We start from the raw sequence: 13929 nt of genomic DNA, 5'->3' as shown, positions 1-13929 counted from the left end.
AGCCCTTCTCCTCAAATGGCTTGAAGACTATGACATTTCAGCCCAGTTATCATTTAATTTAGGTAGACCTTCTGGTCGATGACTTCCCTAACTGGTTATCATCCTTAAAATAATAATTTTTAAAATATATTTTTCTGATGTCAGAAGTCAATATGTGGAAAATATTAAAAAGCTTTAAAAAATAAAAATTATTTAAAATTCTCACATTTAAAGATAACTATTGTGTTTCATTTTGCATCTTAATCTTGCATTATTGTCTCTTCTGATTTTCCTATGTCACTTAAAATTTAAAGGTTTAGAAAGTAAAATTTTAGTAGGAATTAAATTTCAATTCCTTAATGCATGTTTCTTTCACTGATATTACTTGTCATTTGATGTATCCATCTTGCAAACATACTCATCTTCCTAACAAAATAACTTCAGAAAAAATTATGGAACACACATTTAATAAGCTGACAAAACACTAAAATTACTACAAACACTTTTTCTTAAAATAATTTAGTGCTGAACTAACCACAACGCTATTAGATTATTTCAATGCCTATAAAGAAAAAGAAATTATTATAGCACTTTTATTTATATACGTAAAGCTCATCAAGAATTTTGTTTCTTATTAAATGCTACTACCCCCTCTGACACTCAGAGTTTCATCTCAATATGGCCTCTGAAGACTCTTTAGTTAATGTGTATTTGAAGTATCATTCTACTCGCAATGAACTGTGCTGAAAAGTACCATCAAGCCTTTAGCATTGAAAGAAATCAATCTAGTGATGGTAAATGGTCTGTGGTCTCACAGGGATAGACTCATCTGTTAAAACTTTAAAGCTACACAAATCAAATATCCTTTCCTTTTGCAGAGTGCTTTATGTAGAATTAATGCATTTTAACCCACAAGACACCAGTATTTTCTATTCTTGTAAGATGTACAGTACCCTAGGATTTAAAGTATAATAATAAAAAAGAAAACTCATATCAATAACTGAAAAGTGATCTAATTTGTTTTGTTGTTTTGTTATTGTTGCACACCCACAATTAACTAGATGCATACCAATAATTTTCAGAAATTAATAGTAGATGGACAGACTCCTAAAGACGCATTGGAAGTTGCCTGCAATTATTTCGCGATAGCTGCATCAAGTCTAAAGCTCCTCTATTCTATCTACAATAGCCACACAAATATAAAAATATTATGTGTCTGAAACTGAAAGGATCAAAATAGCTGGATCAAGTTTAAATCTTCCCTATCCCATCAACAGTAAAATAATTGTTTGTTTGAAACTGGAAAGACACAAAAGTGAGTTTTTTTTTTTTTTTTTTTTTTTTTTTTTTTTTCGCTCTGTCGCCCAGGCTGGAGTGCAGTGGCCAGATCTCAGCTCACTGCAAGCTCCGCCTCCCGGGTTCCCGCCATTCTCCTGCCTCAGCCTCCCGAGTAGCTGGGACCACAGGCGCCGCCACCTCGCCCGGCTAGTTTTTTGTGTTTTTAGTAGAGACGGGGTTTCACCGTGTTGCCAGGATGGTCTCGATCTCCTGACCTTGTGATCCGCCCGTCTCGGCCTCCCAAAGTGCTGGGATTACAGGCTTGAGCCACTGCGCCCGGCCGTGATTTTGTTAAAACAACTTTTGCATTCAGAATTGCAGTCACAAGAGCATTATAACTTTCTCAGTTTACAACAGGGTGTAAAATAATGTCTTTTTTTAACCTATTTCTCACAGACAAAAATTATCAATTTTTCATGGAAATTTTAATATAAACTTACCAAAATATATAAATTTAGAAAATGTTCTAGATTGTTTTTAATCTCAACATGGAGAAATAAAAAGTTACAACAATTTTACATTTTCAAAACTATATTAAATCACTAAACTTACAATTGCAATGCAATAATAATAACTTAGGAGCACTATACCATAAAGTCAACAGAAGTCCTGCAACACCGAAAAGCTTCTCCATATGCCCAGAAAACTAGTAAAACCCTAAACAAGTGGTAATAAGCTTAAATTTTACTGAGAATTAAGTTGGCTCAAAGAGAGAATTTTGTACCAAGCTACTAAGAATTATTTTGCTGAGAAGAGTTATATAATCTCTGCCCCTAGATAAAAAAAGATATATTTATTTAGCTTGTTCCATCACACACCACTTTAAAAAAAGAAAGATAAACTAGATTCTTCTGAATCTATAAATTTAAGGCATACATTGATTTTAACAATCCCTGAAAGTTAAGTAAAATTTGGGTTAGCATAGTCGACAAATTTTCTAGGTAGCAATATAGGATTGCAGTTAGTCCAAGAGGAGACCTGGAATTTTTTAGCATTAATAAGCTATTCAGCAAACCAAAGTAATTCAGTAAAACCACTGCAAAAACATGAGAGTCTACACATATTTTCCTTTCTCTTCTAAGCATTTTGATAAGTTTTAAGACAGCTTTCCATGCCTTTCACACACGTGCACACACACACACACCCTTTTGCAATATGTTAGCTATTCTCTTAGGATTTTTTGTTGTTTTGTTTTGCTTTTTAAATGGTGATTGTCTTCTCTTGGGAAACACAAGTGATGAACAACAATGTTGATCTCTAAAGCTCATAAAGGGCTGAAAACCTTAATTCAGACACCATAAATTTTGGAACTATGCTCTTCTCCATACATTTGTTGCTTGAAAGCTATAAATACAAATTTGCAGCACATCCCTAATGGCAGCATTTTTGAATGATCACTCTTACACTTATTTTTATTTTGCCATATTATAATTCAAGGCTGTGTTTATCACTGACAACTAATATTATATGATCCTGGCTAATGTTGATATAAAATGAGTTCCATTTGAATGAACACAGAATAGCTGAATTCCTTGGGTATCTAATCTATGAATTTAAGACAGTCATTCAATTAAAGAATACTTTGGTGATTAAAATATTAGTTACATTATTCTAATGTATGGCTACACCTACTGCTTCCCAATTTTGATAGCAAATGTAGATAGGTAGACAGATACCTGATAGATAGATTAGACAACTGAAGTGAAGAAAAACAGAATAAATTCAACCAGAAGCCAGTAATAAATTATCTGCCCACCAATAATTAGAAAGCATGAGAGTATCCACGTTAAATAATAAATGTTACATATGTATATTACATAAACTATAAAATATTTCAGTGTGAGGGAGTGACTGTCTAGAAACACAATATTATGAAGCTATGATTATTTTATATTAGATTCCTTTTGCATTTTAATATAAATCAAAAACACTTATTGTATAGGCATTTTTTTAAGTTTGAGTAATAAAAGTAGTGATTCAAACATTAAACAGCATTTCTAGCTGTGCCTTGTGGCTCATGCAGAACATGAAATGCCAGCATGCCAACCAATCACAACTCTGAGCAGCTCTGAAGACTGTCTGTAATGAATAACAGATTGTAGCTTGTGGGTTTATGCACGGTCTAGAATCTTTTAGAAACCTTTTTAAAAACATGGAAATTGCCTTTAGAGTCTCCCTGTTTGACAATTACAATCATCTCGACATGGCAATGCCACAGTATCACATAGTATGTGTTTGTCCAGACCAAGACAAGCTGTTCAACAAGATCACAAAGCAATGACAATGGAAGATTTTCTCTTTCCTTTTATTCATTAATCATTAAAGTATCACAATTCAAAAGGAAATATATCTCTCTCCCAGAGTAAGTTGCTTATTTTTCCAATTGTTTTGATTTTAAATTAAAGAACTCTTAATGCCCAGAAGCACAATGACAACAACAACAAAAATTGTTAACAGTCTTCACAGTCTCTCTGTCAATATTATCCTTATTTACATTAAAATAAGTAACAGTAATATTTACTTGGAAATAATAAACGCTTGAGAAAAAATCAAACAAGTGGTTAATTCACTAGGCAAATATTTGTTGAACACCTATTATTACCAAAAATATTGTCGGTGTTGAAAATACAACAATAAACACATCAAAGTCTCTGTTCCATAGTGCAGATAGCTTAGTGCTAGAAATCAAAATAAGCAAGTTAACACAAAACAACTTTTATGATCTGAGATATAGTATACATATAAAGAAAAAGCAAATAGGGAAGATGGGAGAGTGAAGGCTATTTTATTGAGTGCTAATAAAAGGCCCTTCAGAGAGAGAGTTCCCTGAGTACATGTTCCCTGATGAAAGACTGAGATGGCAAGTTTAGCTGTCTTAGTCTGGCCTTCCTGAGAAGTGCAGAGTTCAGCTAAGATCCAAGTGATGTGAAGGAGGCAAACACATTTGGGGGAAGGACATTTGGGGGAAGAACAATACTTCAGAGGGAAATAGTTTAAAGCCTTTGGGACAAGGGACAGCAAGAAAGGCTGAGGTGACTGGTGCACAGTGGATGCTGGAGAGAAGGCTAGAGACAAATTCAAAAAGGTAGACCATGGCCATCTTGTAAGATCACTATAATGATGAAGAATAGAAGCATGCAATTGGAGTGTAAAAATCTGGGGAGGGTTATGATTTGATTTGCTCTGGGAAAAACACTTTGCTGCTATGCTAAGAACGGACTGTAGTGGTCAAGTGTGGAAACAGAAAAAATGGTAGGAGGCTCTTACAGTGATCAAAACAGGTAATTCTGTCTTAGTTTATTGTGCTAGCACTGGAGATGCTATATATCTGGATATGTTTTGGAAGTAGAGCCAACAGCTCTTTTCTGATGGACTGGATGTGGATTCTGAAGTATACAGAAGAATGAAGTCCTGATTCCTAGGATTTATGCTGACCAACTGAGTAAATTGTGAAGATAATAATTTAGGAGGATTAGGAAATGTTGAATCAATATGCTATGTCTTTTAGTTTTAGTTTTTGGTTTTTGTGTTGTGCAACAGCCTATTGTAAGCATTACCTAGTTGGTCATAAATAAGGTAGAATGAAATACATAGGTATATATGTATAGACTATAATATCCTAAAAGTATTAGAGATGTATGTCACATATATACACATATATGTGTATATATGTAACCTTTTGTGTAACAGCATATTTTTATTTCATAAAAAATATTCTGTCATCATTCTGAGGTATTAATTTTATTGTATGTAAAGGTTTTTTTAATTTTCTGTTTGCAATATTAACTCGAATCCCTTTGGTCTTGGTTTTATAATGTGCTATGTTTAGAATTGTTTTAATACAAATGCTTAGTGATTCTTGGTAGTAGGCTCTTCTATGGGATATGAAGATTCTCTAGTGACTTGTCTATGAATTATACCAGCAGTGATTGTGAATGAGGAAGGAATCTGATTGTGGATAAAGTGGACCAATAGCTGGTCTTCTAAAAATTAAGGCTTTTGAAATTTGCAGGCAACCTGGCCACTGCTGTGAATGGCATTAACTGTTGTCCATACTTAACACTTTAGCCTGTGTGCAGTTGTCTCTGCTGCTTAAAACTTGATCTAACCATCTCAGGTTTTATCTTTGTTTTCCAACAATGTTAGTTACTTTCTCTGAGTCTGGCATAACTCACAATGTCAAGTGGAAGCACTGTCTAACTCTCAGTTTCCTGTTTGTGGTAACCTCGGCTCAAACATGGACTTTCAATTGAATTTGTTTGTAAGCATGTTGCTTTTTAGATGCAAAACAAAAATGAAACCCAAAGGTTTAATGCTATGTGATCTCAATCTACCATCTATCCTCCATTTATTCTCTAGACGGACCATGCCCAAAGGTCTTCTCCCTAAATTATAAATTGCAAGTGGAGTGATAACTGAGATACTGAGATTTCTCAATTGACAAAAACCTGTGCTAACATCCTTGTCATCCTTCACTGTAGTCTTATAGTTGAAGTTAAGGAAGTTCAGGGCATATAAGTGTAGACAATCTTGCCTCATCTCCAGGACTCACAGAGATTTTTCCCTATTTGATTATCTGGGGGTTCTGAGAGAAGGAGGGGGAGAGGAAGCAGTAACATTTTGACCCCCTGTATCTATATAGGGAGGGTACCCATAATTTTTAAATCTCATGCTTGCATATGTTTCTCTTTTCACATTTTAAACATAATCTCAATACATTATTTTCTTCTTTCTTGGGATAATTTTTAAATACCTAGTGTTCGTTTCTTGAGAGCTTTGAAATCTCTTTGGAAAACATTCAATCTGAAGTCTCATGACTAAATTATTTCTGTATTATTCACAATTTTTAACATAAACTTTTCATCTTATCAAACTGAATGTATTTATAACTATAAAACATGCTAATTACAAAATGCTTAGAGAATATGTATGTACATATGTGTGTATATACATACATGTATTTTACAATATCAATTCTATAGAAAATCAAAAGCACTGGAACTTCCAATAAACCAGTCACTTTCTTCTTTCCTTCTTTCTTTTTTCCTGCATATTTAATAGAAATGCCAATTTATCTCAAAATTAAGTTAAAATATTAATAAAACAAAATAAACCAAATTTTTCTGGACATTTATATTAATAATTTATTTATGCGTGTTACATTGTCTGTAAGCATATTCAATTCTTACATACTTAAATATGATTACTATTAGAAGTTTATTTTCTACATTTCTGATTGAAATTACACTATGGGTATTTATTGCATTTGTTGTGCTTGTCTTTATCTTTCTATACCCTGCCTCCTTTCTCCTCTTCAAATGAAATCAATATTAATAGTCTGGTACACATTATACCTCTAATTTTTCATATTTTTAAGTAAAGATTATACACACAGAAGCATACATGTAACGCAATTTGCCTTTTTTGTAAAAATATATTACACTGCTCCAACTAGACTGATACATACATCTCTAATATTACTTTTAATACCTCCAGAATATTATAGTCGATATGTATATACCTATGTATTTTATCCTACTTTATTTATGACCAACTAGATAATGCTATAATAAACATCATTGCACAGACATGCTGACACATTCATTCAGATAGAAGTATATATTCCCAGAAGTGAAATGGCTAGATCAAAGTGTAAGTGCATTGAAAACATACTACAAAATACTCCCTGATTATTTTTTCATTCCCTCCAACAATGTATGAGAGGATCCCTCTCTCTACATTCCCACCAGCACTTTTGAATTTTTCACAATGTAGTGAAAAAGGTTATATCACATTTACTCTACTTTCACCCTGAATGTTAAAGGGAGCAGGGTTTTCTTTGTTTAGTTTTCATTTGAAGTTCTATTTTGAAGTTGTTTCTGTATGCCTTTGTTCACTTATTTTATTATGCTGATGGTTTTCTCCAATCTGTAAATCTTGTTTATTTGTTATAAATATTTCATGTATTGTATGTTTTCATTTGGCCAAACTTTTTATTAAAAAGTTGAAATCTTACATTATATATTATTTACAACATGTTTTTGTTACTTAGGATTAGGACTATGGTTAATCAAGGGTAAGTTGAGTGTTGGAATATGCCATATTTAACCACTGCATATAATCACTAACATAGCTTCATCATAATTTACTTACTTATTTGCCCTATATGAGTCATAGAAATTGTTTTTTTTTTTTTTTTTTTTTTTTTTTTTTGAGATGGAGTCTCGCTCTGTCGCCCAGGCTGGAGTGCAGTGGCGTGATCTCGGCTTACTGCAAGCTCCGCCCCCCGGGTTTATGCCATTCTCCTGCCTCAGCCTCCCTAGTAGCTGGGACTACAGGCGCCCACCACCACGCCCGGCTAATTTTGTTTTTGTTTTTTTTGTATTTTTTAGTGGAGACGGGATTTCACAGTGTTAGCCAGGATGGCCTCAATCTCCTGACCTCGTGATCTGCCCGCCTCGACCTCCCAAAGTGCTGGGATTACAGGCGTGAGCCACCGTGCCCGGCCTCATTTTTTCACTATAAAAAATAATGCCTGTCAGAAAGCATTTATTATTTTACTTATTATATTTTTAGTTTGGGATCCTAGAATGAGAATTAGTGGATTCAAACTAATAATATTTAAAACTCCTAATTAACATTTCTGATAAATATAAGTTATTTCTTTGTAGTTTTTCTTTTACTATGTTACCATTGCAAATAATTTAATTGAGAAATTAATAGTTTTACATATTACAGTGCTTTAAAATATGGTTTATTTTACTTAATCTTTGTATAAAATTATTCACTTTCCTTTTGCTTAGTGAATTACTTCCTCTATATTTCTAATAACTTTCATATTGATGCTATTTTTCCCTTCTGAGTGATAACTCCCTACATGATAATTTGTGAAAACGATTCTCTATGTTTAATACTCAGCCCACAAGGGTAAAAATGATTTATGTTCACATGTTAAATATTTAAGAATATACATTAAAGATAATTCTCCAAGTTAGTTCACATCACTATTAGAAATAACCTAATTTAGAGAGTCTATGTTTTTGTTTGGTTCCCTCAGTTTTGAATTATAATTTGAATGGCTGGAAGGCAAGAAATATCTGTTTTTCATGCACTAAATCCCCAGTCTTTAGAATAGAACCTGGTATGAAATTATACAATTTAAAACTTTTTTGATAAATGAAAGAATTGAATGAATTATTGGCAACTATATAGAAACAACAATTTGTTGTTTGAGTATAATTTTACATGAATTAAAAACATGTATTTGATTTATTCAGAAAATGTTCACATTCTTTTCATTTTTCCCTGGGCATTTGTCACTTTCTTATTGATATTCATGAATTATTTAATAAGACTTTAATAGGTTAGTAAAAATATTTTTACTTCCTTATTAAAATTATTTTCATTTGTTGAATAATTTTTGAAGAAAAAACTCAGGATTTGTTGAAAACAAAAATTGCTGAATAAGGCTGAAGCTGGAAAAATTGTAATTCTGACTTTTGAAAAGGAAAAAAAATTTATATTTTGAAAATCAGAGGGTTTCACATCAATCTCAGGCAAGAATTCAAAACTGATAGTTACAATGATGAGTTGCAAGCAACTAGAAAAGAAAGCAGTAATCATTACTATGGGTTGACTATGAATAAGCCTTGTTAGACTAAACTCATTTTCTTTTCTGATATGTTTACTAGACTAGAAAATCAGAAAAATGCGGCAGACATCAAATATCCAGATTTCAATACGATACTTAAAAGTCTCTCATGATATCCTTATGAATGAGGTGAAGAAATATGAATTGAATAATTACACACTTAAATGAATTTATATCTGATTTAAAAAGCTATACTCAAAGGTTTCGAATTAATGGGCCACACCAACCTTGAGGGGTATTATTTTTGTCCTGTGCCTTAAAAAAACATTTTATCCATGATTGAAATGGGGATATTTAATGCATATTGATAACATTTATGAATGATATAAAGCTGGAATAAAAGAGAAAAACAAAACTAGAATCTACAGAAAATTAAGCTACATGCATGTCAAAAAAGTTAACCTGGACTCAGTTGACATGAATAGAAGCATAATATCTAAATGAAATCTGTGATATTTCTGATCTGTTCTCCGGATCTCCTGAAGAACTGTGTTCAGTTCTAGGCAGTAATTAAAAAAAAAAAAAAAAAGAAAAAGAAAAGAAAAACAAATAAATAGAATGAATACCAATAGTGCCAATAATAATAAAGTAAATCAGAAAAGAGGATCATAGGAAATTAAAAATTGTATCATATAATGGCAGGATGAATGAGAAAAGACTTGGGAAAGACAACTTAGTTGTTTCACAGGTTTTCTTATGGATAGAGATAAGAACTCTAAAACTTTAACAAAGGGTAAACCAGAGTGAGTGGGTTTAAATAAGAGACATTTCTGTTGTCTATAAAAACCATTTTAACGTTCATAACTCCATAAAGATGGAAAGAGAACCTCTTGAGAGGAGTTCAAAGCAGAGACTATAGAACCAAGAGAGCAGAAATGGATGATGTGGAGCAAGATGGCAGAACAGAAGGCTCCGCTGATTCTCCCCTCCACAGCAACACCAAATTTAACAACCATCTACACACACAAAAAGCACCTACATAAAAACCATAAATCAGGTGAGCACTCACAATATCCAGTTTTAATTTTATATTGCTGAAAGAGGCACTGAAGAGGGTAGAATAAACAGTTTTAAATTGTGGAAGCCACTCCTCCCCACTACCTCTGCAACAGCCATGTGACACAGGGAAATCTGCGTATTTGGGAAAAGATAGCACAGTGATTGTGAGACTTTGCATTACACTCAGTGCTGCCCTGTCACAACAGAAAGCAATACCCTCTCAATTCAGCTGATGCCCACAGAGAGAGCATTTAAACCACCCTAACCAGAAGGAAATCACACTCCAGTAGACAGAACTTGAATTCCAGCAAGTCTGGTCACTGCAGACTGAATTTCTCTGGGGCTCTGAATGAACTTGAAAGGCAGTGTAGGTCACAAGGACTACAACTCCTAGACAAGCCTTACTGTTGTGCTGGACTGAGAGCCAATGGACTTAGGGGATAAGTGACTCAACCAAAGCAGCTAAGGAGTGTGCTTGCACTACCCATCCCCCAAAAGTAGCACAACTCATGGCTACAAAAGAAACCCCTTCCTTCCACTTGTGGAGAGAAGAGGGAAGAGTAAGAAGGATTTTTTCTTGCGTCTTGGAACCAGCTCAGCCACAGTAGCATAGCCCACTGGTCAGAGTTGTGAGGTCCTTATTTCAGTCCTTACCTTCCAGGTGACATTTCCAGATACATGGTGGGCTGGAAGAGAACCCTCTGTCTTGAAGGGGAAAAAAAACCAGTCCTAGCAAGATCCATTACCAGCTGACTGAAAAGCCTTGTGACCTAAATAACCAGCAGCAATACCCAGGTAGTACATTGTGAGCTTTGGGTGAGACTCCTAGACACACTGGCTTCAGGTGAAACCCCAGCCCATTCCCAGGTATGGTGACTATGGTGAGAAACTCTTTGCTTGAGAAAAGCAAAGGAAAAAGTAAAAAGGATTTTGTCTTGAACCTTAGGTACCAGCTGGACCACAGCGCAGTCAAGTAGCAAGCAGGCTCTTGAGGCCCCCAATTCCAGGCCTTGGCTCTTGGATGGAATTTCTGGAATTTCCCTGGGCCAGGGGGGAGCCCACTGCCCTTAAGGGTGACTCTCAGTATTGGCAGCATTTACCACAGGTGACTGAATAGGCCTTAGGCCTTAAGTGAATATCAGTGGTAGCCTAGCTGTACTCCCCATGGGCCTGTGGTGGTGGTGGTAGCCACAGTTTGAGTCTCTTCTGTCTGTGGTAGAAGAAGAGAAGAATGGGAAGGACTGTGTCTTATGGTTTGAGGGCCAGATCAACCACAGTAAAATAGACCACCAGGTAGACTTATAAAGTTTTTGACTCCAGTTCCTGGCTCCTAGATAGCATCTCTCAAATGGTCTGAAGCCTAGGGAAAATTGCCACCCTGAAGAGAAGGAAACAAGTCTGACTGGCTTCTCCACCTACTCACTGTAGAGCAGGTGGACCTTGAGTAAACATAGGCAGTAGCCAGATAGTTGTTACGGAAGGCCTTGGACAAGATTCAGTGCTGTGCTGGCTTTAGATCTGACCCAGCAGAGTCCCAGTGTTGGTGGCCACAGGGGTGCTGGTGTTACCCCACCCTGAGCCCGAGCAGTTCAGCACAGAGAGAGAGACTCCATCTCTTTGGGAGGAAGTAAGGGCAGAGAACAAGAGTCTCTCCCGGGTAATCCAGATAATTTTTCTAGATCTTACCCAAGACCCTCAAGGTGGTACATCTACAAGTCTGCAAGAACCACTCGGCAGAAACTGGCGAGCGTCATAAAGAACAAGATCATGCAGGAAAACATTATCTCACCAGATGAACTAAATAAGGCACCAGGGTCCAATCCCGGAGAAACAGAGATATATGACCTTTCAGAGAGTAAATTCAAAATAGCTGTTTTGAAGAAACACAAAGTAATTCATAATGCAGAGCAAGAGTTCAGAATTCTATAAGATAAATTTGAAAAGATATTGAAATAATTAAAAAGAATCAAGCAAAATCTTGGAGTTGAAAAATGCAATTGACCTACTGAAGAATATTTCAGAGTCTCTCAATAGCAGAATTGATCAATTAGAAGAATTAGAGAGCTTGAAGACAGACTACCTGACAATACACCATCAGAAGAGACAAAAGAAAAAAAGAACAAAAATGAATGATGCATGCGTACAATATCTAGAAAATAGCCTCAAAATGGCAAATCTAAGAATCATTGGCCTTAAAGAGGAGGTAGAGAGATAGGAGTAGAAAGTATATTCAAAAGGATAATATCAGAGAGCTTCCTAAACCTAGAGAAAGATATTAATATCCAAGTACAAAGAGCTTATAGGATACCAAGCAGATTTAACAATAAGAAGACTACCAGAAGACATTTAATAATCAAACTCCCAAATGTCAAATATAAAAGAAAGGATCCTAAAAGCAGCAAGAGAAAATAAACAAATTGCATTCGATATCTCCAATACGTGTGGCAACAGACTTTTCAGTGGAACTCTTACAGGTTAGGAGAGAGTGGCATGACATATTTAAAGTGCTGAAGGAAAAAATTTTACCTTAGAATAGCATATTGGAAACCACAATGAGATACCATCTCACACCAGTTAGAATGGCGATCATTAAAAAGTCAGGAAACAGGTGGGATTGTAAACTAGTTCAACCATTATGGAAAACAGTATGGCGATTCCTCAAGGATCTAGAACTAGATGTACCATATGACCCAGCCATCCCATTACTCGGTATATACCCAAAGGATTATAAATCATGCTGCTATAAAGACACATGCACACGTATGTTTATTGCAGCACTATTCACAATAGCAAAGACTTGGAATCAACCCAAATGTCCATCAGTGACAGATTGGATTAAGAAAATGTGGCACATATACACCATGGAATACTATGCAGCCATCAAAAAGGATGAGTTTGTGTCCTTTGTAGGGACATGGATGCAGCTGGAAACCATCATTCTGAGCAAACTATCACAAGAACAGAAAACCAAACACCGCATGTTCTCACTCATAGGTGGGAACTGAACAATGAGATCACTTGGACTCAGGAAGGGGAACATCACACACCAGGGCCTATCATGGGGAGGGGGGAGGGGGGAGGGATTGCATTGGGAGTTATACCTGATGTAAATGACGAGTTGATGGGTGCAGCACACCAACATGGCACAAGTATACATATGTAACAAACCTGCACGTTATGCACATGTACCCTACAACTTAAAGTATAATAATAATAAATAAATTTAAAAAAAAAAAAGTCAGGAAACAACAGGTGCTGGAGAGGATGTGGAGAAACAGGAACACTTTTACACTGTTGGTGGGATTGTAAACTAGTTCAACCATTATGGAAAGCAGTATGGCGATTCCTCAAGGATCTAGAACTAGATGTACCATATGACCCAGCCATCCCATTACTGGGTATATACCCAAAGGATTATAAATCATGCTGCTATAAAGACACATGCACACGTATGTTTATTGCAGCACTATTCACAATAGCAAAGACTTGGAATCGACCCAAATGTCCATCAGTGACAGATTGGATTAAGAAAATGTGGCACATATCCACCATGGAATACTATGCAGCCATCAAAAAGGATGAGTTTGTGTCCTTTGTAGGGACATGGATGCAGCTGGAAACCATCATTCTTAGCAAACTATCACAAGAACAGAAAACCAAACACCGCATGTTCTCACTCATAGGTGGGAACTGAACAATGAGATCACTTGGACTCAGGAAGGGGAACATCACACACCAGGGCCTATCATGGGGAGGGGGGAGGGGGGAGGGATTGCACTGGGAGTTATACCTGATGTAAATGACGAGTTGATGGGTGCAGCCCAGCAACATGGCACAAGTATACATATGTAACAAACCTGCACGTTATGCACATGTACCCTACAACTTAAAGTATAATAATAATAAATAAATTAAAAAAAAAAAAGTCAGGAAACAACAGGTGCTGGAGAGGATGTGGAGAA

Source organism: Macaca thibetana, chromosome 6 (genome assembly GCF_024542745.1).
Source record: "Macaca thibetana thibetana isolate TM-01 chromosome 6, ASM2454274v1, whole genome shotgun sequence".
Lineage (NCBI taxonomy): Eukaryota > Metazoa > Chordata > Mammalia > Primates > Cercopithecidae > Macaca > Macaca thibetana.
Note: the sequence above shows the minus strand (reverse complement) of the source record.